The sequence below is a fragment of the Megalopta genalis genome, chromosome 4, assembly GCF_051020955.1.
Source record: "Megalopta genalis isolate 19385.01 chromosome 4, iyMegGena1_principal, whole genome shotgun sequence".
NCBI lineage: Eukaryota > Metazoa > Arthropoda > Insecta > Hymenoptera > Halictidae > Megalopta > Megalopta genalis.
The window spans coordinates 29,475,211-29,501,630 of record NC_135016.1 but is presented as its reverse complement, the minus strand read 5'-3'; the positions used below and the strand labels follow the sequence as shown (position 1 = coordinate 29,501,630).

Here is a 26,420-nt window from a genome sequence, read left to right as displayed (position 1 = left end):
TCGTTTCGAGGAAATATTTGTTACAATTTTATATTACCCTGTTGCTAGATTGTTGGTTGGTTTTGTGAATTCATTGTGTACTTTTAGGTTGCTTAAAGAAGAATATGTATGTATTTGTTACGTTCACTTTAATACTAGGAACAACCGAGCCCTAAACGCGATCGATGTATATACGATACAATATCGCTTCGTAACAATACCTCCATTGGATTTATTTAAACTTTGTACGACAGACTGCGGATGTTTATGCGAGATATAGAAAGTAAATAGCACGCTCTCTCTTTCTTTCTGTAATAATTTTATCAAATTTCATTTTAGCTAATCCAATAATTACACTTGATCACATTAAACCTGAATATTTGTTAAAGTGTACAGTACAGGAAAATATAATAGATCAAAGATTTTATCGGACGCACAACCCAGTACCGTTGGGAAACAAGTTCAAGGATATTGTTGCATTACTTTCAACTTATTACAATTACCGAAGGAGAAAAGATCGCATCTCTTACAATTAATTTTCACCATTTCTGTATGCCATAAAAATCTGCAGCTTGATAACGACACAATTTGCAAAATCAGGATAATGATATTTATCATTAGGATTTAAGGATATTGTTCCATTACTTTTAACTTATCACGATTATCGAAGGAGAAAAGATCGCATCTCTTATAATTAATTTTCACCATTTCTGTATTCCATAAAAATCTGCAGCTTGATAACGACACAATTTGCAAAATCAGGATAATGATATTTATCATTAGGATTTAAGGATATTGTTGCATTACTTTCAACTTATCACAATTATCGAAGGAGAAAAGATCGTATCTCTTACAATTAATTTTCACCATTTCTGTATTCCATAAAAATCTGCAGTTTGATAACGACACAATTTGCAAAATCAGGATAATGATATCTATCATTAGGATTTAAGGATATTGTTGCATTACTTTCAACTTATTACAATTATCGAAGGAGAAAAGATCGTATCTCTTACAATTAATTTTCACCATTTCTGTTTTCCATAAAAATCTGCAGCTGGATAACGACACAATTTGCAAAATCAGGATAATGATATTTATCATTAGGATTTAAGGATATTGTTGCATTACTTTCAACTTATCACAATTATCGAAGGAGAAAAGATCGCATCTCTTACAATTAATTTTCACCATTTCTGTATTCCATAAAAATCTGCATTTTTATAACGACACAATTTGCAAAATCAGGATAATGATATTTATCATTAGGATTTAAGGATATTGTTGCATTGCTTTCAACTTATTACAATTATCGAAGGAGAAAAGATCGCATCTCTTACAATTAATTTTCACCATTTCTGTATTCCATAAAAATCTGCAGTTTGATAACGACACAATTTGCAAAATCAGGATAATGATATCTATCATTAGGATTTAAGGATATTGTTGCATTGCTTTCGACTTATTACAATTATCGAAGGAGAAAAGATCGCATCTCTTACAATTAATTTCCACCATTTCTGTATTCCATAAAAATCTGCAGTTTGATAACGACACAATTTGCAAAATCAGGATAATGATATCTATCATTAGGATTTAAGGATATTGTTGCATTACTTTCGACTTATTACAATTATCGAAGGAGAAAAGATCGTATCTCTTACAATTAATTTTCACCATTTCTGTATTGCATAAAAATCTGTAGCTTGATAACGACACAATTTGCAAAATCAGAATAATGATATTTATCATTAGGATTTAAGGATATTGCTGCATTACTTTCGACTTATTACAATTACCGAAGGAGAAAAGATCGCATCTCTTACAATTAATTTTCACCATTTCTGTATGCCATAAAAATCTTCAGCTTGATAACGACACAATTTGCAAAATCAGCCTATAAATGGCCTACCAAATGCATGCGACGCTTCGCCAAAATCTGCAAGCACGCGTGTCTAGTTCAGATCGGTGGCGTACGCGCGACGATTGGAAGCCTAACGCGACGGCGGAAAAAAAAAGTAAAAGCTTCCACGCACCAATTCGAGAAAAAAATGGCAGGTTCTGCAGCATTCGCGGCGCGCACTGTTATTCTATCTAAATAGAAGGGCGATCGATCCGCCGGCGTGATAGAATTGTATAGTGCTCGATGATATCAGCGATCGGATAAGAAGCTTTCCGGGGACAGGTGGTTAGACAGCTGATGTATGAGAGCGGCGAGTTTCGCGTTCGCACGTAACGCGTTTCGCCGATTTCGCGGGTGTAACACGAAAGTTACAACGGCCGGCCGCCATCGATGACGGAAGCAGACTTAGAAAACACAGCCGGCACGCATGATGCATGCATTCATGGTATCGGGATTGGCCGGCCGCCAGCCGTATCTCCGCGCACTCGACCGCTTTTGCCGGCGCGGCGCGCGTCTTCTTCGGCGAGCATTCCGCGCGATAATTCCGTCTCGATCGTTTTTAATCTTTCGTCGATCGCGTCCCGCCGTCGCGCGATCGTTTTCGAACGGATCTCTCGGATCGACCTTCGACGGAGCGGCGAATACGTCGGCGTATCCAAGGTCAACAGACTCCGACCGGTCTCTGTTGACTTATGGCAGTTATTGTCAAAAGTGGGTTAGATAGCACTGGTCTTACTCCTTGGTTTTAGGTATAGGCTAAATGGACTATAGCGGTGGATTTCGAGGAAAGTTCCGCTTTAGGTTTTTCTATAGGTAGCAAAAGATCGATCTTAATGCACCATGCGCGCGCGAGAGGTATCGATGTCTTTTAAAAAAATTTAACTTTTTTCTATTTCATTAGATATTAGAAATAATTCTTTTGCGATAGTCTAGGGCGATAGTTTTTAGGGGGCAGCGGATTTCGAAGAAAGTTCTGCTTTAGGTTTTTCTATAGGTAGCGAAAGATCGTACGATCTTAACACACTATGCGCTGCAGAGGTGTCAATACCTTTTTAAAAAATTTAACTTTTTTCAATTTCATTAGATATTTGAAATAATCCTTTTGCGATAGCCTAGACTATAGCCTAGGGCGACAGTTTTTAGGAGGCAGCGGATTTCGAGGAAAGTTCCGCTTTAGGTTTTTCTATAGCTAGCAAGAGATCGTACGATCTTAACAGAGTATGCGCGGGAGAGGTATCGATACCTTTTTAAAAAATTTAACTTTTTTCAATTTCATTAGATATTTGAAATAATCCTTTTGCGACAGCCTAAATAGCTAGGGCGATAGTTTTTAGGGGGCAGCAGATAGTTTTTAAGTTCCGCTTTAGGTTTTTCTATAGATAGCAAAAGATCGATCTTAACACACCATCCGCGCGAGAGGTGTCGATGCCTTTTTAAAAAATTTAACTTTTTCAAATTTCATTAGATGTTTGAAATAATCCTTTTGTGACAGCCTAAATAGACTATAGCCTAGGACGATAGTTTTTAGGGGGCGGTGGATTTCGAGGAAAGTTCCGCTTTAGGTTTTTTTATAGGTAGCGAAAGATCGTACGATCTTAACACACTATGCGCGGCAGAGATATCGATACCTTCTTAAAAATTTTAACTTTTTTCAATTTCATTAGATATTTGAAATAATCCTTTTGCGATAGCCTAAATAGACTATAGCCTAGGGCGATAGTTTTTAGGGGGCGGTGGATTTCGAGGAAAGTTCCGCTTTAGGTTTTTCTATAGCTAGCAAGAGATCGTACGATCTTAACACACCATGCGCACGAGAGGTATCGATGCCTTTTTAAAAATCTAACTTTTTCAAATTTCATTAGATATTTGAAATAATTCTTTTGTGAAATCCTGAAAATCCACGTTAAACGCGCGACAGTAATCAGGAAGCGTCGCGATCCTCGTGTTGCGTGCCGGTTAATCTCGAGTCCTGCCCTAGGCATTGACGATCGAACATTTTTATTTTTGTGAAAATTGTCAAAATCGCAGCTATTTGTATTCGACCTGTCGAATTTGTACAAAGAATTTCTACGTTGTTATTTGTATTTTCCGAAATGGAGGAAACGCTGGTTGAGAACGTACGAACGACGCGACGCGCTACTGGCACAGAAAGATCTAATTAATGGGCTCTTTAATGACACTCTGTCACATGAAGAAAAAAGCGGGCTCGACGATTTTTCTTCGAGTTCAAATCTCGAAAACAATGACTAGATCATTCGAAATGATATGTTGATACAAGATTACGACAGTAATTACGGGCTGGTTGATATTTATACGTTAATGACGTGTGTAAAAAATTCGTAAAATGTTGGGTACCATCCTCGTTCGATGTTGCCGGACGTAAATAATTACAAAACGAGTAATTACATGCTTCGATCGGTGAATCGTCGCACAGCTAATGCTGCGTCACGCGACGGAAAGGATACCTTGGACAGATTACGTTCGCTCGTTGTTTTTGTTACTCTTCCAAAGATAATTGTTGAAATTTTAGCCTCGAACAAAAATTAATCTATAGTTTACTTAGTAAGATATCTTCAGTTAAGATATCGGTTTACATTTCGCCGGCTCCATCAGCGGGCAGCGACGGTGATGTAAACTGTATATAATAGATACCGCGATACATCATCACCGGTACCTTTTGATATACATCGTGCCCTGACTGTTTGAGGGTCCCAGCGTCACGTATACAATGTAAAACGCGACAAATAAAACGTCTCTGATTGGTGGACACGACGAACCCAAAAAGGGTATAAAAGAAGCGTTTCTTCTTACCGGACTCTCAGTAGAGTTTGGTCGCTCGATCGGTTTCGCTCATATACCTTCTCTCGATAAAGGAATAAAATAAAGTCCTTTTAAGCAAAGTATTAGAATCATATTCATTTCCATTCCATAATCCCAATAGTAATAATACAAATCGGGGGGTGAGAATATTCGTGATATTCTTATTTATTTACAGACGCGATGCGTTTCGAAATCGACAGCAGATAAGTTAGTTTTCTTATTACGTCTGGATCCAAGATAAGGAACAGCAAATAGCAGATAATGGCATTCTATTCTATGCTCGTTTTATCGCTGCTCTTCAAATATGCAAAAGCCCGAACGTACTTCTGCATTTTTTTTGTCCGGAACGAAATTATATTGACGATTCATCAGGCGATCAAATATTCTCGAACGTTAACGTGCCTACGAGATACGATAGATTCTATGCTTAATCGAGATGAAAGAAAAAAATTTATAATCTGTAAAACGAAGGAGTGGAAAACAGGGATAGAAACCACGACGAAATGGAATATTAGTATGTAGTGGATAATTCGAATTTTTGAGCGAACCGGTATTGGATGATGTATCGTAATCGATTACAGATCTAGAGGAGTGTGTAATTAGAAACATAAAATTGTACGGTCATTGGAAGGATTTGAGGTTGCTGCGGGATTATTTTTCAACGTGTTATAACTATTTAACCCTTTGCACTCGAGGGCTCCGGAGCGGAGCCATTTAAAATTTGTCTTCAAACTCGAGGGCTCCGCTACGGAGACAATGCAAATAATTTTCAGTTTTTAACATAAGAACAAAAACAAATCGTAAAAATTAGTTATAGGATGTTTCGCTGTTGGTGACAAATGACGTTTGTATCCATAAGCAATTAAAAAAATAATAACATACAACGATGACTTTTCTTTTAATGCTTATATCATGAACTTACATGTGAATATGATCTTTTCACTAAAATGGCTTCGAGTTGCTGGTAATATGACTCAAAAAAGACTTCGAGTGCAAAGGGTTAAAGGATTTAGTAATTATAAAACACTTTATAAGACACTTTGAAAAGTTTGACGTCATTGGCTGGTACAAATTATATAGTTATCAATTATATAGTTCGTTCACTTGTCGGCTTTCAGTTTCGACAGATCTTTCATCCAGATGTTCATTTTCAATTAATCGATCGTTCTCACAATTAATTTAAACAATGCTTAAATTGCATAAAGAACCGCAGTTCAGAAAGGATTAATTTAAATTTAATAGCACATCAATTCCTGTAATCGGATTCCAATTCTGAAAATTCTATAACGTGTTATCATTGTTGTGGAATCGCTGGCACAGTAAGGAACAGGTTTCGATAACATTGCTAACGGAGAATGAAAATAAATGACGCGTATTTAATCGCGCAGATATCGTATGACAACGGAGCATGCACAATGTTAACGTTGCTCTGATCGATCGCGCGATACAATGAACTCTTTTCAGTGCTCTCGGGTACCGTATATTGATCCTAACAAATCGTTCAGAGATGATCGTATACAATAAGCAACGATAAGAGTCTGTTATACAGACGATGATATGGGACCAGTCTCTAATTACAGGAGAAATTATTCGAGAATAATCCGCTAACTGTTCTCCTCGATACCTTCGCTGTTTTTGCAACAGAAAATTCAAACAGACTAGGTCAAGTGTGTGTGCATGCGTGTTTGTGTGCAGAGATATTGGCTAGCATTATCTCGTGAAATTTAAATAAAAGTGTCGTCAATTTGTACCGCTAAAACGGCGATATTATCTGTGAAATGGTCACAGAAAAGGGAACATTGGAAGGAGTTTATGTCAAGGAAAATTAATACGCTCGCTATTAGTGTCACAGGTGTGCGACGACAACGATTTTGCATTTCACGTAAAGAACGTTAAATTAATTTTGTGAATAAAATTATTTCAAATTGCAACATGCACCAGGATATGTATTTGGAGCTTCTTTATAACTTCTCTGCGACGATATTTTTCTTATATTTTACATGAGTATATTAAATACGATGTATTTAATATACTATATTTTATATTTTATTATATTTTATTATTCTATAACAAAATATAATAAATATAACTATTCGCGCTAACGACCTTGCTAGTGAACGTGTTAATGAAGCTTCTACATCATTTTCATCACAGCGATTTTAACGTGAATTTCCTCACATGCTAATTTTATTAACAACAGTTGCGGATTTCGTGCGCTTGCATTTAAAGCATTGAAAAAATATGTTAACATAAATATCTACACGGCCCGTGTATCTTGCAATTGCAAGATGTAAATGTTAGATGTAATTGTAATTACCGCGGACAATGTTTTTAATGTTGCTTAACAATCGGCTGTTTAATAACAGTAGAGGAGATACAAATGACACGATCATCGTCGAAAGATGTAATTACGTGTACAGCAAAGATGTACAGTAATGTATCTCTAATTGACGCTGAGATTGTCCACGAAAGTGGACAATTTGGAAAGAGGAGATACGATTATTCGAGCCTTCCGATTTGTTTCTATAGTTACGAATTGTCAACAATTATGAAAACGAGCCGCAAGGCTCGAATAATCGTGTCCACTTTCCTGCACAATCAGAGCGTCAGATTACTGTACTATAATGTCTCCCTAAGTGGAGATGCGATTGTTCAAGCCTTTTGGCTCGTTTTTATAGTTACCGATTGCCAATAACTATAAAAACGAGCCAAAAGACTTGAATAATCTTATCTCCACTTGTCAAATTGTCCACTTTCCTGCACAATCTGAGCGTCAGATAGGGAGACATTACTGTACTATAATGTCTCCCTAAGAGGAGATGCGATTGTTCAAGCCTTTTGGCTCGTTTTTATTAGGGTGTCCAAGTTCCTTCCGCGCCGCGCTACGAATGACTTTAACTGGCTGTGTTTATATAAACACGTAGGCTTATCTCTTGGCTGTTCAGGGTATCGGTTGCAGTCGTCCCAGAGCTCTTTTAGAGTATGTTTCGTTGGTGACAAAGTTCCTTATCAAATTTTTTCTGCGCCGTTCGATATGGATAGCCAAAATAAGCATTTGCGGCATGTTATGCTTTATTGCTTTAAAAAAAGTGATAGGGCAAAGGACACTGCAAACGAGGTTTGTACCGTTTACAGTGATGGTTCTACGACTATTAGGACAGTCCGCAATTGATTTGAGAGATTTAGAGCTGGCAATTTTGATTTGAAAGACGAAGACCGCAGCGGCCGTCCAACAACGACGGATGCGGACCTTGTCAAAGATATGCTCGCTGAAAATTCGCGATATAGTGTGTGCGAGATAGCGGATGCCACTAACATACCCAGGACAACGGTACATAAGCATTTAATCAAGATGAGATATGTGAATCGATTCGAAGTTCCACACCGTCGATAGGTGTTGACACCAGCCTTATGAACCGCGTCTCTACTTGCGATTTGCTTCTCCAACGACATGGAAGAAATCCTTTCCTAAAGAGACTTGTCACTGGAGACGAGACTTGGATTTTATACCAAAATGTGCATCGAAAACGAACTTGGTCAAAAGGAAATAGTCCCTCAATTGTTGCGAAGTCAGGACTTCATCCGAAGAAAGTTCTTTCGTGCGTTTGTTGGGACTGGAAAGGCGTAGTCTACCACGAGCTCCTTTCTCAAGGAGAAACGATCAATTCGGCTAAATATTGTAATCAACTCGATGAATTGAAAGCCACCATAGCAGAAAAACGGCCAGGATTGGCGAACCGACGCGGCGTCGTTTTTCATCGCGACAACGCAAAACCGCGTGTTGCGTTGTTCGTAAGACAAAAATTATTGCAGTTCGATTGGAACGTTCTACCTCATCCTCCGTACTCTCCAGACATTGCTCCATCCCGATTATTACTTGTCCTTCTCGTTAAAAAATTCTCTCCGTGAAAAACGGTTTAAATTCGTAAGCGAAATAAAAACGCACCTTGAACAATATTTTGCAAATAAGCCTCAACAATTTTGGAAAGAGGGCATAATGAGGCTTCCTGAGAGATGGAAGAAGGTTATAGAACAGAACGGTTCATATATATCATAATAAATCCATCTTAAACAAAAAATATCGTGTATTCATTTCGCATCAAAAAAAGGGAAGAAACTTATGGGACACGCTAATATAATTACCGATTGCCAATAACTATAAAAACGAGCCAAAAGGCTCGAATAATCTTATCTCCACTTGTCAAATTGTCCACTTTCCTGCACAATCTCAGCGTCAGATAGGGAGACATTACTGCACAGTTATTGGCAATTGATAACTATAAAAACGAGCCAAAAGGCTTGAACAATCGTATCTCCTCTTAGGGAGACATTACTGTACAGTAAAGGTATACAATTACTGTATTGGGATTATGGAATGAAAATGAATATGATTCTAATGCCCCCTAGCCTGACACGCTGTACGATTGCTGTCGTGTGGCACTTTGGGGGCAAAGCAAACCACAAAACTCCTTACACGGATGCGGAGTTAAGACTGGGTCTTCCGTACCCAGCCTAATGAACGATGAGCGAAGGCGGCGATTTACCCACGTTCGGACCCCTCGTAGGTGTTCCGTCGGGGGGTAGGTACTAAATTTCTTGTGTATGCCAGATCTGGCGAGGAAACATATCTGCGCGATCTTCGCGGTGGCCAGATTTGCAATAAATATGATTCTAATTCTTTTCTTAAAAAGACTTTATTTTATTCCTTTATTGAGAGAAGGTATATGGGCGAAAACGATCGAGCGACCAAACTCTACTTAGAGTCCGGTAAGAAAAAACGCTTCTTTTATACCCTTTTTGGGTTCGTCTTATCCACCAATCAGAGACGTTTATTTGTCGCGTTTCACATTGTATACGTGACGCTGGGATCCCCAACAGTCAGGGCACGATGTGTATCTAATGGTACCGGTGATGACGTATCGCGGTATCTATTATATACAGTTTACATCACCGTCGTTGCCCGCTGACGGAACCGACGACAATGTAAACCGATATCTTAGTATCTTAGTACTAAGTAAACTATAGATTAATTTTCGTTCGAGGCTAAAATTTCAACTGTAAGTAAAAATATTCTATTTTTGTGTACAATCTGAGCGTCAGTTAGAGAGACATTACTGTACCGTGAAGGCATCGCGAAGGCACTGCCTTCGAACTAGCACACCGCAAAGACGGTCGCCGCTCGTGCCTTCCGTGGCACAGTAAAATCTCGGAGCGTGGATCGCGTGTTTCGTCACCTGAAATTTATACGCTCGCCGGCACCGAACCCCATTCATCAATAATCACCGAAGCTGTGCCTCGAGACCACGGTAACATCCTACCGAACCGCGTGGAGAGGATCGTGCGCAGTGACTCACGGTAACAGTACATGTCCGTGTAATGGCGACGTGAGTCAGTCGGAACCGATAAGTCGTAAAAGAGAAGCTGTGATTCAATGGAATCGAACGGTGATGCGGAAAAAAAAACGGCGGTCGATCATTCGGACGCCCCATTGCTACCCAGAGCTGTCCAGTTTTCTCTCTTCGCAAACGAAAGCGCGCGTGACACTTTGAAAAGCTTGACGTCATCGACTGGTACAAATCAGTTCGTTCACTTGCCAGTTTTCAGTTTCGACAGATTTTTCATCCAGATGTTCATACACGTCGAACGACCCGTCATAATCGGAATATGTAATCTGGTCGGTGGAATTAACCCTTTCGCTACGGGCGGATTTTCCGCCGCGGTACTTCTGCTGGACGGCGCGCTGCGACATCGCTGCACGCTACAAGACGCCGATCGTTGCGGGGGTGCCGCAGCGGAGAACCCGCCCGTAGCAAAAGGGTTAATCCAAATGAAGTTAAACAAAATTGAAAAAAATAAGGCATATCTATTTATCCGTTGTTGAGAGAAAAATAAGGTGAATTAGCTTTCTGCAGTAAGCACTGACTTTATTCGCTACAAACGATCGAACTTATGGAGGGCCACTATAGTGGCCCTTAGTACCTCGATGGCATCTTATGGAGGGCCACTATAGTGGCTCGTAGTACCTCGATGGCATCTTATGGAGGGCCACTATAGTGGCTCGTAGTATCGAAAGGGTTAAAATTCGACGGTTCAAATCTATCATGGTCGTTGCTACTTTGATGCTATTGTAAGCTGATGGTTCTAAAAATTGTTCTACAAATGTATTGTTTCGAATACATTACAATGGAAATTTATTTCCAAGCATGGTATTTTTAATTAAAAAGGAAACATTTAATATTTACAAAACCAACACCGAGTGTACGCGTGTAACGAGGTTTATTAGGATTTCACGAATTAATTTTGTTTAGAAAAGTATTAACCCTTTGCACTCGAATGGCGACTCTGCGGCGCCACTAGAAATTGGTATATTATTTTTCAAAATCATTTTGAAAGCATCAAACTCGTTTATATTTAAAAGAAGCTATTAAAATTCCATTGTACTTGCCAATAAGTTCAATTTCACATGCACAAATCGCAATAAATTATATAAAATAGAAATACTGTAGATCAGAAATCATGTTTTGGATTTCGAATTCAAATAGCTTCGACTGCAAAGGGTTAATACCTCCCCCCGCACAATAGTAACAAAATTATTTGAAGATACACAATTAAATTGATAGCGTATCGGTTTAGCAAATAAATAAACTTGCAGAATAACCTCTCTGTTGAATTTTTACAGGCAACGTAAATACACACCTCGCTCGTCCGCAGGCAACTAACTAAAGAACAAAATTTTTGGCCGTAGGAGCCTCAAAAAAAAGGCGACGCAGACAGTAGACAATCGTCGCACTCTCTCGCCAGATGCGACGCAGCTCATCATACAACAATGTAATACCATAATTTAAAATATTATGTCCGTCGCACGGACAACCTTCAACACTCTCTATACACAGGCTGAGACTGCTGAATAAAATAAATAAATAAAGAAATGAACCTCGCTGGTCTTAACCGACGGAGGAAGTTCATATGAAGAAACATTGTTCAAATGGAGTTAATGTGATCTTCTCGGGGATGAAACGTGAAAAGTGTCGCGATTGTTTCAGACGAAAAGTCATACGGAAAGGATCCCCTACACTTGATAATAAAACACCGATTGTTGTTCCACCGTTCATAGAATTCCGTTTCGCGTCTCCGTGAAACTAGCCCGGAATATATATATATATATATAATTGAAGTTAATAATTGAAGTTAATTATATATATATATATATATATATTTTTACCTATATATATATATATATATATATATATAATTAACTTCAAAACTAACTCCACCTTCCGTAGAATCTTTCGTGCACGTTGCATTTCGGTAAATTGACTTTGGTTCTCCTTCCCCAAAGAATTCGAGCTATCCCGTGCGGACTTGAAACATCGTCGAAATAGCTTCGTTCGTCTTCCAAGTTTTCCAGAAGATCGAACGCAAAATACCAAAGGCATTTAAACAATTTGAAAACATTATCATATCAATGTCAAATTATTTAAATGACCAAGGAACGAACGAGTGTCTATGCAGTTCCTGCATCTTGCGATTTAACGAAGAGATTTTTTATTTTCCACGCAGATCCGCAGTCCACTAATAATAGACGCATAAAATGCAGTCCAGTGATTCAGCTTCTCACGCCTCATCTATGCACTATGATAAAGAGACTGCACAAAGTTATGCGAAACACGTCGTCACCCTAATTCGATACTGCGATACGTCTGAATAATGATGTTTAACACGTTCCGTGCTATGTGTACCATCGATGGTACATGCTTACATGTTTCTTTAATGCGTTAACAAAATAGTTTGTAGCAAATATAGAACCGAAGAATTAATTCCACCGCAAGAATGGGTCATGATAAGTTTGTTTTATTATTACATACGATGATTATAATAATTACATATAATATATCAAGTTTTAGTAAAATATCAAATGGCCAGCATGAAAAGTCGAGTAAAAACAATTCGGCATAGAACGTGTTAAGGAAAATAACAGTTTAAGTTTTATCTTTCCAGTAATAATTTGGCAATTGTGGATGGTAACCTAGTCTTTTTATGGATATATCGTTATCGCTGTAAATGTCTGGTATTTTCAATGCTATTGAAAATGGGTAATTTGTATGTTTTACGGCCTTGTCCGTTTTTTTAGGTAAAACGGCCCTTGCGGCCCATCTGCAGGGCACGTGAGAGCGCTAAACGTGCGTCGACTCGAGTCGAGCAAATTTTGACTCTGAAGTCCGTTACACGGATTGGTTATTTATGACCGCTAAAGATTTTCTCGTATCCACAGTTTACGGGTCTTCCGCGTTTTTAGTCAGTCGTCGGTGAGCAGCTTGCGAGCACACTCGTTGTCTCTAAGCTCTTACGAGCAAGCCTGTAGATTAGATCTTGTGTGTTCAATAAATATACTTTTACCTAAAACTCTGCCGTTAATTATTTTCAAGCAAATAATCAACGATTGCATTAAATACAATAATAATAGTATCGCAGATATATTACTATTTGGTAGGAAATGGTAGAATATCTCCGAATCGCGTATTTTTTCAAGTGTCTCAGTATCGAATTAGCGAAACAGCGACGTGTGAACTGAATAAGAAAACTAAATAAAACTCGCGTCGTTCGAGGAGCCACTGTACGACAAAAAGTCACGCAACACACCTAGATTATTAGCTGCTGCTGTAACATCTCGTTTACCGATATCGCGGCGAAGTGACTAAATAAGACATCGAGGGTGTGATTTCACTACTTCAACCACTCGATCGTCACCTTCCACAGAACCACATCGACGGCAAACAGGGGAAAACCAAAACAAAACAAAACAGGAAAAAACAAACAAACAAAACAGTAGGAAAAAGAAACAAAGGAAACAACAACAAAACACCCACAATCTACAGGTAATAATCGTGCAAAGTACCTTGAGAACCACCAGGAGCCATCTCTTCGCATATTAGAAGATTCATCCGACGTTCTAGCGCGTGCAACCGGAAACCTCGCGCACGTTCACCGTGTTTCCAGCCTTGGGGTCCCCGATCGACGTCCCATCGTTCCCGAAAGCACTGATAAAACCGGTCGGTGGCGTCGATCCTCTTGCGGCTATCCGAGCCTCCGGCAGGCGGTCCTAATCGGGCCAGAAAATCAGTCTTTTGAACGCCGAGCCGTCTACGAGGCTGCTCCGGTTCGCGGCATTGTTCTGGATCGGGCCGGGTCGGGCCCGCGATCTTAGCGACGGATTGGTCCCAGTGGGTCAAGGCTGCGGCAGAGATCCTTCGCAGCGATCGACCACCACCTTCGCTCGTAGAGGGCTACACCACGGTATGTCGCGCACGAAATCGCGGGTTTCGAAACGCGGCTAAACGCGGGACTTTGTGCCGCGAGCTCGTTCGGGCTGTCTCGGGCCTAGCCGACCGGCGGCCGTCCCCGTGTCTCGATCCTTATCACCCGCGCGATGGATCGACCGCGGAAACCGGAGGAAACTCATTCACATTCGCCTGCGAGAGGTTCAACGACCGGCAACCACCGCGAGAGAAGCGAAATCGAACTTTTTTTTTACTAATTTCATTAATTCCACTGTGTATCCTGTGTACAAAATATCTTGTTCTCTGCAACGTTTATTTTTCGTTCACGGTTACCCGTATCTCGTTTGTATAATTTAAAGTATAATAGAGTATAATAATAATATTGATAACAATAATAATAATAATAAATAATTCAATCGATTCGGTGTTCGACTTTCACTGGGACGCACGGACTGTCGCACTTCCGGGGTACGTTCGATTTACCTGCGATTCGAAGGGATCTATCTTTCCCGTCACAGACACTACCGGCACTGTTCCGTTTCTGCATCAGGGTCCGCGCGATTTTGTCGATCGAGGAAGACGCACTCGTGGCACGTACGCGAGCGGTTTTTCCCAGCCGGCGATCCGAGCGGCAATGGAACCGGATTTCGCGCGTGTTAAGTCGCCGAGCCGAGCGCGATCCTCGTGCGCGATCCACGAGCGGAATGAAGCGTATACAGGCGAGCACCGATCGCAAAGGCCGTTCGGTCGGAAGCTTACGCCATTCTCGACTGCCGAGCAAAACCGCGCGGCCTGCCATTTCCCCGTCCACGTCCTCCTCGTCGTCGTCGTCGTCGTCTATCGCGCACCCCTCCAGCGACTCGGGGGAAAGCCGGTGGGGTGGGAACCGCGTGCAGGTAACGTTCGCCTACCTGTCAGAGAACCGCGTACGCTCGCACCGCACGCGTGTCGCTTTTAATTGGGGCTCGCGTGGATCGCGTTCCCGCACAGGTGTCGCGAATCTTTCCGGCCTCTTCGGACTGGATTTTTAACCCTTTGCGCTCGAAGCTATTTTAACACATTAAAGACGGGAGTCGTAGTACTACGATTTATCTCGACTTCTCATAAATATGTACTTTAAAACATTTTTTGTAATTAGTGTTTAGTTCTTTTTTAATATTTCTTTTAGTTTTAAGAGTTTAGATAAACTTTTTTAGGTCTAAATTTTTTTATGATTACACAAAATATCGCCCGCTCTAGGACGAAAAACGAGGCGGGGCGGTCGCCGCGTTACCTAGCATACTTTCGTCAAGATCCCCCGCCTTTCATGTGTTAACTGTAAATATAAAATCATTTTTCTAACTCGTAGTAGTTTTATTTTATACGATAAAACGCATTTTTTATACGTGTGAAATTGACTCTTGGGAGTCGCGCGACAGTTACACTGTTAACAATTTTTTCAATCTAAACTTTGTTAATATAAAAATTATCTTAACACGTGATGCAACGAGTTTTAGTGGTGCCTCAGAGTCACCACTCGAGTGCAAAGGGTTAACTGCCGTTATCGACCGCCGGTCGACACGAACGGTTTCGCGGTTTTTTTAATACGTTCAGTGTCGGATGTCAACCCCGAAAGTTCTCGCAGTATCGAAGTACATTCATTTATTCGTTTACCTCGGTTAAACGCTCTGTCACGACTGTTGTACACAATCATTCTTAATTCTTATCTTACTGTCACTGTTACTGCTTCCATTATTGTTCTTATAATCGTTATTATTAGACCGCGGATTTTATGCATTTATGCGATAAATCGGAACGAAATGTGAAACTATGAAAACATTCGGAAAGTTTCAAAACACAGTTACATTGCTATCAACCCATTAAAATTATTAAGCGAAGGAACTAATGTATTATGTAACTCCTGTATCTGATAATTAATATATTTTTTATTTTGCGTAAAAATTGTCTGCATCGATTGCGAAACGTAGTAGACGCAAGTGTAACGTTATTTCTGTATTAAATAATTTTAATAAGTTAATAAGTTTTTAATAAGTTTTTATTATAATAAGTATATTTATTTATTATTATAATAATAAGTTTTTAATAAGTTGCAATTAACAGATCAACATTCTTAGTTTCTTTTAATTGCATCGCTATCCTACGTTTCGCCTATACATTTTTCCCATAAACGCATAAAATCCGCAGTTTAGTTATTATATACTCTTTATTCGTGTATTCGCAATTATTTTGCATTGTACAACAAAGGGTACATCCTTTTGAAGTATAAACGTTATTATTATAGAATCACTTAAACCGCGGACGACGGACCATTTTGAGAATTGTACAATCGTCGACGATGGCAATAATTCACAGCTTTGTTCAGGAATTTTTCCAAATATATTTCTGTAGATTTTTCTTGTAGATCTGTTATTTTTGTTTTTTATTGTCCCTAGTGAAACAGCAATTCATTCAAATTAATTTCTGTAGACTGAGTAGAGTTAGGCGCTGATTAAAGATTCACTAGGTTAAAATGAGCCGGTAACCGCAGACCGAGACTTATCAATGAAACCGGAACTAGGAGGCTAATTTTTACCACAGGAAATAGTGATAATCATTATCCTGAAACGATCCATAAAATCATACGTTGTAAGAAAAATGTGCGATAGGTCTGAATAAATGTTTTCATCGTTATAAGCGAATACGCGTTAGTTTTCTTTTAGAACGCGGTAGGTTGAGGGTTGTAGAAAGCGGTTGACTTCGAAGGGGATGCTAATGGAAGCATTATTCAGAGATTTACAGAACAATTCTAAATAGTCTATGTTATTCTATTTATATATTTTAGAAAACAAGGGAAACATACGATGGGTGTTATTGCGTAGGTTGTAAAAAATGAGAGAAACTTACAAAACGTACCTGCACCGGTGACGAACAGATTGGATCCTTTTTGGACGGGATTTTCGTAGTTTATAGAGGAATGAAACAAGGATGGACTTCCTAGGAGATGATTAGGTCACTTGATCGGTAACGGTAAAAATATTCATTGCATATTTTCGGAAGATTAAATGATAAAAGTAACTACTGGATTTTAGTGCATTTTTATGCAGTTATTTTACGTCTTGATAAATGTAATTACCTGAAATCAAGCTCGCAGTACATACTTTTAAATGTCTGAAATGATTTTGCTATTTTGTTTCCGATCCGATTATTTTTCTTATAAATACATAAAATCCACGGTCTAGTAATTATAATCCCTATATTGTGAAACGACTCAATATATTCGATATAACTTAATTTTTGCTTGTTACATAAGCAAAAATTAAGTTATACAATTACAATTCTATAGTAATGTAACTATAAGTAACTATAAGTTACATAATTACAATTTCTATAGATTTTCCATTGAGAAGCAGGGGTCTAGAGTACGATCGAACAGCAATTCTTCGTTTAATATAATTTTTGCCTTCTTATTTTTGCTAGGCTGTGATTTAATATATTTTCTTTTATCCACGACGATAATTTGCGTTTGTTTCGCGTAGATGCGGTTGCATAGATTTACTTAGTGGTGTTGGAAAATGTTTTCTGGATTATTTTCGTAGCATTGTTAACCTATGTACAAACGAAACAGCTGTACAAGGGTACACCGCAAGGCTCGTTTAAGTTAGATACTTCCTAGTACTACTGTGGCATACATCCTACCATTCGCACATTCATAATGCTTTGGCATTATTTCGTTCCGTCGTCGCAATTTAATGCAACCTTTCATTGTCTTCGAGGAATCCGTTCATTGCTATTTGTAACTTTATGATCCGGCGAAATGATTAGTCGAGTGTGTAACACGTATCAGGCATCGGTGTATCGTTTCTCGTGTTTCGATTTTATACATTTTTTCAGAACCGAAAAACAGAGTATTAATTTTATTTAAAAATTTTAAAAGAAATTCAATCGAAGAATTAAATTTGACAATGCCGCGTGTAAAACAGTTCGATTATTATCCGTATTAAGGATAATCCGAAGCATTATCCGAGGATCTCTAATCATCGAATTAGGATTGTCCAGCGAGCGTAATAATTTATTAGCCCAATGTTCCTTCCCCTTTTTAGATTTTCCTCCCTGCCAGCAGAGCCTCGTTGAATAAATCATGTTGTTATTCAAGCATGATTTATGACATCACGCTCCATTTAAGAATTCTCGGTTTCGCCATACCGAAAACTTTTCTAATTGAAACGACGAAACAATGTCGGTCGTTGATGATACGACGGCTAATTCGAATCGATTTATTCTAATTGGACGTAAATAATTCATGAACGGGGCAGGGGAATGAAAACGAAAGAACGGATAAACGTCGAATGTGACCCTAATGCTCGCGGCAGAAACGTATTTCGATTAAGTTCGCCGTGGGACTTCAAAAGCGTAATCGTGGCTACTTTCAGTCCAGCCCAGCGAGCGATCTAATGAGGATGTGCTTCCGCAAAGATGTATTATTCCTGTACATAACGCGCATCACACTGCTGCCAATCCGTTTCAACGAGATCTTTGTCCTAGAACCGGCCGTTATTCTGCAAGAAAAATCTTAACGAGAGGGTAGAAAAGCGGAAAACGTTGTGCTGTCTGCGAAAAGCTTTCTGTCGAACCGAAATACAAATCTCATTGAACGGTAAATCGTGGAAGAAATTAATTACAATTTAAATTGCAAATTTACAGCGCTAAATTTTAATTAGAAAATTGCCGATCTTTGAATTTCTGTAACTTCCAATAAAAATATCTGCCAACGTTCTGCCTGTGCCAATTAATAAGATCAAGGTCTCCACTTTCGCTCGCTTTTTCTCATTTATTATTAAACTATTTTTAAAAGCTTCACATTTTGTTTATAAGTAGACTGTGCGGATCTTCGTGCAACATGAAAATTGTCCTGAACCATTCCGGGAAGTGGGCATTGTAAACAGACCTATTTCTCCTTTTAGTAACTTTAAAAATTTGCAAAGAATGTAACAGTATCTTCAAATTCTTTTACAGTTTCGATTATAGTATATTTGACGTATACATTTCTGTCATAAATGCATAAGTATCCGAAGTCTAGTTATAAGATAGAGAGACGAACATTTTGAAAATACTCAGCGACGAACTTGCATAAATGAAAACAATATCCATCGATATGCACCATCTCTCTTAACATTGAATCGTCTCTCTAATATCATAGTTGCTCTATAATTTTTGTACGATGGAAAATTGTGCTTGTTTCTCTGTGTAACAGTGCTGAATGGACAGACTTATTTCTCCTTTTAGTAACTTTAAAAATTTGCAAAGAATGTAACAGTATCTTTAAATTCTTTTAAAGTTTCGATTATAGTATATTTGACGTATACATGTCTGTCATAAATGCATAAGTATCCGAAGTCTAGTTATAAGATAGAGAGACGAACATTTTGAAAATACTCAGCGACGAACTTGCATAAATGAAAACAATATCCATCGATTTACTCCATGTCTCTTAACATTGAATCGTCTCTCTAATATCATAATTGCTCTATAATTTTTGTACGATGAAAAATTGTGCTTGTTTCTCTGTGTAGCAGTGCCGAATGGAACGGCACTATAAATAGGAAAAATTAGGGCATACGTAATTCCGAACGGTGTCGTTTTCAGGGAACAATGCGTCGCGATGCTCGCGAGACCATTCCAAAACATGGAACGGCCACAGTGACATTTGACAAATGCCAGCCCACGACATTCTCAGTCTCTTTTGTCCTAAATCGTTGGATATGTCAATGTTGAGCCGATACATATTGATCGTTTCGTGTTACTTATTAGTTTAACGAAGCGATGCGACGTGAAAATGTTAAATGTTGCCATTACGACGACTTGGAAGCGTTTTTGGTGAACGTACCGACAGCGATCTGCAAATATTATCGTTTGCAATTCGAGTGTGCAGTATTTTGTTATTTGTTGATGTTTGTTATATTTAAAAGTATATTATACTTATCATTAATTTAAATATATTATACTTATCGTTAATTTAAGTATATTATAATTTTCATTAATTTAAGTATATTATAATTTTCATTAATTTAAGTATATTATAATTTTCATTAATTTAAGTATATTATAATTTTCATTAATTTAAGTATATTATAATTTTCATTAATTTAAGTATATTATACTTTTCATTAATTTAAGTAGATTATACTTTTTATTAATTTAAATATATTATACTCTTATCATTAACTTAAATATATTATACTTATCGTTAATTTAGGTATATTATAATTTTCATTAATTTAAGTATATTATACTTTTCATTAATTTAAGTAGATTATACTTTTTATTAATTTAAATATATTATACTCTTATCATTAACTTAAATATATTATACTTATCGTTAATTTAGGTATATTATAATTTTCATTAATTTAAGTATATTATACTTTTCATTAATTTAAGTATATTATACTTTTCATTAATTTAAGTATATTATACTTTTCATTAATTTAAGTATATTATACTTTTCATTAATTTAAGTAGATTATACTTTTTATTAATTTAAATATATTATACTCTCTTATCATTAACTTAAATATATTATACTTATCGTTAATTTAGGTATATTATAATTTTCATTAATTTAAGTATATTATACTTTTCATTAATTTAAGTAGATTATACTTTTTATTAATTTAAATATATTATACTTATCATTAACTTAAATATATTATACTTATCGTTAATTTAGGTATATTATAATTTTCATAAATTTAAGTATATTATACTTTTCATTAATTTAAGTAGATTATATTTCTCATTAATTCAAATATATTATACTATTCTGATAAAAGCAGGATCAGAGAGAATGCAGTCAGCCAATGAACGAACGTCACCTAGGACGTCTCCTTGGCACGTTTCGGTCCGGCGTTATGAACCGCGGATCTCCGCGAGATCCAGAACCGTATGTATGCGCAGCCGAGCCGATATTAAACAATATTTATGAACAACAGGAAGCGACGGTGGTAACGAGTCCGCGTGGATCGCGTGACAAGCAAGCTAATGAAAACTTCAACGAAACGTGGTACCGTTGACGCGGTGGCCCTCTCTTGCTTCTGACTCCGCGCTCGTGATTACGTCAGCAATGGACACACCGAACCCAATAATACATCATCGTAAGACGACACACGATTCCGTTTCTCTCGTCCTGGCGGCGCAACATTATTTCATTCTCGATCGAAGGACGAAAATATGCATGTCAGACGTCCGAGAATGTCCGCGAACGGCCTAGAAATTCTAGATCGTCTCCGACCGGCACAACACAGCCGTTCGAGTTGCGTGCAATTCTATTGCTATTATAGTTAATAATCACGTTAATGACACACAATTATGAAGGGAGGTTTTAATAGACGCCGACCGGAGTGCAGAGGAATGCGATAATATACGTTTGTCACGGTAGAAAATTAATTTGTTTAATTTCATTTATTATGGCAGCATAAGAACTTAATTAGAGCAGGCTGAACAGCGGGCTTATCGGGCATTGAGAACCACCGACACGTGTTGCCTCGTAAAAGTTATTTCAACGATATTGAATTTACTTGGACTTCGCACGATTTTGGTTATAGATTAGAGGTGCCAATTATCGTTAACAATTATCAGGAGTTTTCGCTACTGAAAACAACTTTAGCAGTTTAAATGACATTTTGCTGTTCAGCTGCGAATTTGATACGACTTGGCCGAAAAATATAAAGTTAATTATACTTGACAATAAACAACAGGCAAGGAAAGTGAACATGGTAAGAACTGGCTGCACTATCCTATAGTGTGTGCTAGAGAAATCGATCGTTCAGAAATGAATTGTTTTCGTGCGAAGATCTTTATAATTTCAATATTCGGAGCGATTCAACGAAATTAAAATTGAGGACGTACGTTTGTTAGCTTCGTTCATTAAGTTCCGAGAATTGGTAAGCAAAGATGCGACTATAGCTCGATATTACCGGGAACAAAATTAATTAACTCGTCGGATTCCTTGGATAATAACCGATCGAAGGTTAAGCCCAGTGCGTAAGCGTTTTTCTGCTTTCAGTGTAATTACTCGTTAGGGAATTTATTAGGCTAATGTGCCATCGTGATACGAACCAACGAGAAAAAAAGCACACGTGTCGTGTGTACGGTTATAATACGATAGAATCTGTGATAAACATTAGTTTCATATACAATAAATTCGCGATAAAAGTTAGTTTCATATATTTTAAAATAAAAGTTAGTCTCGTATATAATTTTATAATAAAAGTTAGTTTCATGTATGAATTCCTAATAAAAAGTTAATTTCATATATAAATTCACAAGAACAGTTAGTCTCATGTTATAAAATAATAAAAATTAAATTTTTAGATTACATGCAATTATATATGTAGAAATACAAAATTTATAAATAAATTTATAGGAGAATTAAATTGATATTATTTATAATTACGCTAAGATAAAATCTTATGTAATTATATAAAAATACAAGGATTTATGTGTAAGTTTATAATAAAAATTAGGATTTTATATGCTTCAATGTGATTCGACGAATCACGTTCACGAAATGTTCAGAAGTACTCGAAAAGTCGGAAAAGTGTAAAACAATAGTGAAATTTGTGTTCACGCCACACCTAATGGAAGTTATTATCGAATAATCTTTAAACAGAACTTGTTCCAGATCTTTTTTCCCCGAATGATACAGTCTCCTGTCAGCGAACGATGATTTATTGAAATGGAACTAAGCTGTCACGTATAGACATATTGGTGTACACAGAGATTACCAATTGTTACGTCAGTCTAATATATCACTCCCGCCCGTCTTTAGATCATTTGTCAGTTCAGACGTAATCACTATCCTCGTTAATCCCTTTCTTTCCGCTTCGCGGTATTGCTTGTGTCGCGTGGAACAAATTCGTGCATTTTTTATGATCGAACCCTATGTAACCGATCAGACTGCACCTCAGACATTGATTTTCATTTAGCACGTTCATCGATGAAAACAGGAATACGTACGTTCTTCGTTGATTTCCCCGTAACACTGTAAATGATAAATGAAAACTAAGAAACTTCACTGTGAAAAATGCTCCAAACGAAACCTGTTGCTTTCTACAAAATCTGCTATTATTATTATTATTATTATTATTATTATTATTATTATTATTATTATTATTATTGTTGTTGTTGTTGTTGTTGTTGTTGTTGTTATAAGTTTATTTATTTTAACGCGGTCAAACTGCAAGATCATTAGCGACCACATGGTTTACGTAAGAATTTATATTCAGGATTATAATTAAAATTTATATCGATATAAGTAATTATAACGATATAACTATTATATAAAATATTACTTATATCGATATAAGTAAATATAACGAATCATATGTAGATTTATGGATTGAAAGTAGAAGAGGATGTTGCCTATAGTAATCGCCTCACAGATTGCACTATTATAGATTAAACTTAGATTAAACTTCAACAATTTTCGTTATAACATGAAAAGGGGCGCGTTAAACCGTATTACAAAAGTAGTACACCGAAATAAAAATATTATCTACTATAGTGTACCCAAAATTCTGCAGCGTCTAATCAACGATTACAACGGTAACAACCAGAAATAAAGTAGCCGCAGAAAAATGTCCGTGTCTCCCATGCGATCAATCGCAACGACGATAAATACCCCTTCGAACACGTTTTCGTAAATATGTCTGCCGTCTCGGTAGAACGGCGGCGACTCGTGACACCGATTCGCCTAATTAAACGTCCTTGTCTTCGACAACGGAGGAAAAAGAAAAACAGACGAAATTACAGGAGATCTCGAGTAACCTCTGACGCACGTAGACGCGCCGAGAAGAGCCCAGGCCTCTGGTGATAACGACTCGGTTTGTTTAAGAAGATTCCCGCCGACGAAAAAAGAAACGTGTGTAAACGCGACACAAAAGAAAGGGAAACGCGGAGGCTGAATATTTCGACGAATGATCGTCGCGGCCGACCAGGTCGTTCTCGGTCGGGTTCACGTGTTTACGTCACTTTTACACGGTAACGCAAGCTCTTCGGGCTGTCAAACGGTTAATAAAACCTGGTGCAGGCCTAGATATGTATCCATTGTGCGGGAGCATAATGGAGGCCTGTGTCTCTACCCCTTTAGACATTCATAATACAACGGCGGCCTTGCGAAACGAAACGGTTTCTCTCTCTCTCTCTCTCTCTCCCCTCCTCCCTCTCTTTCTCTCTCTCCCCTCCTCCCTCTCTTTCTCTCTCTCTCTCTCTCTCTCTCTCTCTCTCTCTCTCTCTCTCTTCCTCTCTCGGCGTTGGCAACGCTAGCGTAATCACCGCGACGACTCACGAAACTTCTCCGAATTTCGAAAAAGACTCGTCGAAAATTCTGCTTCTACCATCTCGGGCTTATTAGCATGCGAAACAACCGTGCCGAGTGAGTCAGCAAGTATTAGGTTGTTCGAACAGATCGTATCAAATATTTTATACGAATTCAATGGAACGAACTTTCTGCACAACCTGATGTACAGTTTGGTTGAAAACAAGTTATTCAATGAGACGAACTTTTTAAACAACCTTGTATGTATGTATGTATGTATGTATGTATGTACATAGTTTGGTTGAAAATCTAACTTATCAGGTTGTTCGGAAAATTTGTCGAAAGTTTCATACAGTTCGTTTCAATGAATAAATTGTTTACAACCAAACTATATACATATTAGGTTATGTTCGAAAAGTTCACTTCAAATCTGTGCAATGTGAACTGAAATTGGACCGTGGATTTTATGCTTTTTGCGACAAAAATTATTTTTGACATATTACAATTATTAATAGATAATTCATTAACATTTTCGTCCAGCTCATGCTTCACACAATTAATCTAGACAATTTTTATTTTGCATAAAAATCCACAGTCTAGTGGTCATGATAAAGTACTGCCCGTTGCCCGGAACGAGTCCGCTGAGAAAATTGTAGGACCGATTCCCACCGACCCACTTATTCTAACGCTCTTGCAAAAGTGGGGTAAACGCGTGTTTCCCTTTTATTGGCAGAAATGATCCTTTCCTATTAGCCCGAGGGGCACGCAATTCGGAATTTCCACGAAACGAGAGACTCGAGTCGGCCGATTCAAAATAAACAACGCCCCCTGACTCCCGTCACCGTCTCGCTCCCCGTGATCGACATTTTCGGCTACGAGCACATCGGACGCGTGAGCCTGTGCTTCGCGTGTGGGTGTGTGCGTGTGCGTATTATTTACGCGTCACGGGCGAGCGAGACGCGCGACGAGAGTCCGGAGGTGTAGTACAATCGAGGCAAAGAGAAACAGACGCAACAAATACAAAATACGAGAGCGTCGACTTCTCCCTAAAGCATTAACTTCAGATTCTTCTGATGAACACATGATTACATTTCTAATTACTAATTAGCATCTTGATTAACCCTTAGCGCTCCGAAGACTCCGCTACGGAGTCAAATGTTTTTAGTATACGTTATCGTCGGCGTTAGCAATTGTTATCTATAGTTAAAACGTGATAAGTCTGTGCCGTTACGATTAAACCATTTTTTGACCTTTTCTATGGTTTTAGCAACATGGAGAAAATTATGATGAGAATTGTGTTATAATATGTCTAATAATAATATGTCTCCCTAATTGACGCTTAGATTGTCCACAAAGATGGACAATTTGGGAAGAGGAGATACGATTATTCGAGCCTTGCAACTCGTTTTTATAGTTATTCACAATCGGTAATTATAAAAAACGAGCCGCAAGGCTCGAATAATCGCGTCTCCTCTTCCCAAATTCTCTATTATAGTGCACAATTTGGGCGACAATTAGAGAGACATTACTGTATGTTGAACTATCGTCTGCATCGAAAAAGAAAAACACTTTTTCCTGAACTATGATAGCGAGCTTTTGGGTTCAGCGCGATCTTGCAAATTCGTTACAGAACGCACTATGAAATTATTGGAAGATTGCAAAATATCATTTATCGCTAAACCTACCGAACACTAAACGTCTCTGGCATGCGTTGCTTTCTACGAATTACAGCCTGAATTTGTATAAACGTCTTACTATTCTTATCGTAATGTGTGATTCAAATAAAAAATTTATTCAATCGTTCCGTACAAAAGATTCTTTAACCCTTAGCGCTTCTTGTCATTTGTTCCGTAACACCGAAGGCTCCGCTGCGGAGCCAAATGTTTTTAGCATACGTCATCGTCGGCGTTAGCAATTGTTATCTATAGTTAAAACGTGATAAGTCTGTGCCGTTACGATTAAACCATTTTTTGACCTTTTCTATGGTTTTAGCAACATGGAGAAAAATAAATATTATGATGAGAATTTAGAGCCGAGTGATACCGAAGACGTATTTGATTTTGAAGAGTTAAAAGACATTGTGGAAGGCAATGTTGGTTATGATTCTGACACTTCGAGTAGTAGTAGCGAAATTATACTACCAAAG

At 38.0% G+C, this 26,420-nt stretch overlaps 1 protein-coding gene across 7 annotated transcripts in view; it reads right to left on the bottom strand.

Annotated features, from left to right (window-relative positions):
* Window positions 1–26,420, bottom strand: part of ATP8B (ATPase phospholipid transporting 8B) — a 150,313-nt gene that overhangs the window by 89,108 nt on the left and 34,785 nt on the right. Inside the window, exons 1-2 of one of the 7 annotated variants that reach the window (XM_076520898.1) lie at window positions 14,464–14,790; window positions 13,599–13,802 (exon numbers count right to left, since the gene is read on the bottom strand). The exons of 2 other annotated variants lie outside the window; for them this stretch is intronic. The gene's annotated coding sequence lies outside the window, so the exon portion shown is untranslated. Of the gene's footprint in view, window positions 1–13,598; window positions 14,791–26,420 lie in introns of those variants that run through there. 4 more of the 7 variants (XM_076520897.1, XM_076520902.1, XM_076520901.1 and 1 more) reach the window with 4 other exon arrangements.